Here is a 2,037-nt window from a genome sequence, read left to right as displayed (position 1 = left end):
ACTCCCCATTGGAGTCCATATCCTGTGGTCGCAGGATCACTCTCCTGCGGTGTCCAAATCCCATCGTCCCGGGTCCACTCCACACTGGTGTCCATATCTGGTTGTCCAGTTCTTAATCCCCAGTGGTGACTATTTCTCAAAGCCCCGGCTTCACTCCTCACTGATGTCCATATCCAGTGGTCCCATGTTCACTCCCTACAGGTGTCTACCTCTCATGGCCTTGTGCTCACTTCCGATAGTGTCCACCTCCCAAAGTCGCGGGTTCACTCCTCACTAAGCACTCATAGCCCTAGCTCACCCCCAACTGGAGTCTATAACCAGTGGTTTTATGTTTACTCACTAGTGGTGTCCACCTCTCAGAGCCCTGGGTTCACTCCCGCTGGTGTCTACCTTCTATAAGTCACGAGTTAATTCCCCGATGGTGTCTATACCTTTGGTGTACACCTCCCATTTCATACGGCGTCCGCCATTGTTCCGATAGTTTAGAGCCAGTGTTACTAAGTTACCATGCGTCATTATGAAGGAAGTGACGTTACGACTGTTGAAGAGTATTGCATGAATGATTCTGGCGTCACTTGGCTCTTTGTTATTGTTTTAAGACCTCCAGGTAGGTAATTAGCTTTCTCGAAGTTCTCTCTCACATATTACAAATGTTCAAGTCCATCATAGCCGGTAAGCCCATGGGGGCTGAGTTTATCACTGTTTCTATATATAGATAGTTCGAAGATGACGTCACTCAGGACTTTGTTATGGTTTTTGCCATCCGCGTTTGTGAGTTGTTCTCACTAAACTGTATTAACCAGACTATAAAAGTTCATGGTTACACAGAGTTTGTGTGTTGGTCCGTTATACTTCCGGATGGCAATGTTGTGAACTCCTTGGCCAAGCGCATTCTATCTATCGGGACCACCCATCGAACTCTCACGATGGACGATGGGACCACCACAAATGGTACACACAATTTTGTGTGTTGGTCATCGGTCTGGCGGGCATAATTGGCGAAGAGAAGAATCGAATGAAAACATAGAATAAAAATATCACAGTGTCACGGTTTTAGTGACCTATTCATTAGTTGTGTCCGCCATATCAATCGTACCCATTTACAAAGTTGCGTTAACCCAATACCCTCTAGGTTGCTTGCTGTAACTTTAACCCTGTCTCTCCACCTACAGCAAAATCGTCACAATTGTTGAGACACAATATATTCAGATTTATTTTGTACATCACAAACTTTGAACAATGATCTTTGTTTGATTAATATGAACATAAAGTTGTTTTGTAGAGAGCTTGTTTGAGTTTTTAAAAATCTATTTTTCTGCTGGTAAAGCCTGTCATTTTTGGGAAAATACTGGAACTGATCGGTAAGGAGGGAGTTAAACATTTTTTGTTAGAGATAATTTAGTGATAAGTTATCAACAGATTGGCAGTCTTAAACAGACAAATGATATCCTATAAACTCATCGATCTTGAATAAATGTTAAAACTTTTTCATCCCAAAATGAATGATATTAGAATACGATTTGCACGATTGCAATATTATAGTATTGGCATTTTGTTCCATAAAACCTGTAGTAAAGTGAACGAAATTTTACTAAACGCATAGGGCATGGTTTATAGGTTGAAATACGCCGTAAAATGTTCATAGTCATCAATATAATTAACAATTTGTTTTTTTTTTTTTTTTTCGAAAATAACCCCAGTCTTACCGCTAAAGGTGAATCCTATACCTGGGAATAAAACATTTGCATTTGGAGTTGCAGAAAAAATATAAGGGGAAAGAAGGAGGGGGGGGGGGGGGGGGGGAAAGGGGAGGTTGAGGAGAGAGATGTATAGCGAGGCTTTACTAAATTTCAGTCCATCTACAAAAACCTCCGCCCTCTGACAGACACAGCGAATAGATTTGTTTGCAACTTGCAAATATCATTGATTTGACACATGTCACTCATCATCACCATCTACGTGACAAAACACATTTTACAGTTTGGCAGAAAACATTTTGTTTCAGACATTCTTCGGTTAAAGGTTTCCTCAGCCAGT

Source organism: Berghia stephanieae, chromosome 2 (genome assembly GCF_034508935.2).
Source record: "Berghia stephanieae isolate SIO BIC M18660-M18661 chromosome 2, UCSD_Bste_1.3, whole genome shotgun sequence".
Classification (NCBI taxonomy): Eukaryota; Metazoa; Mollusca; class Gastropoda; order Nudibranchia; family Aeolidiidae; genus Berghia; species Berghia stephanieae.
The sequence above is the reverse complement of the archived record's forward strand: the minus strand, read 5'-3'. Positions refer to the sequence as shown.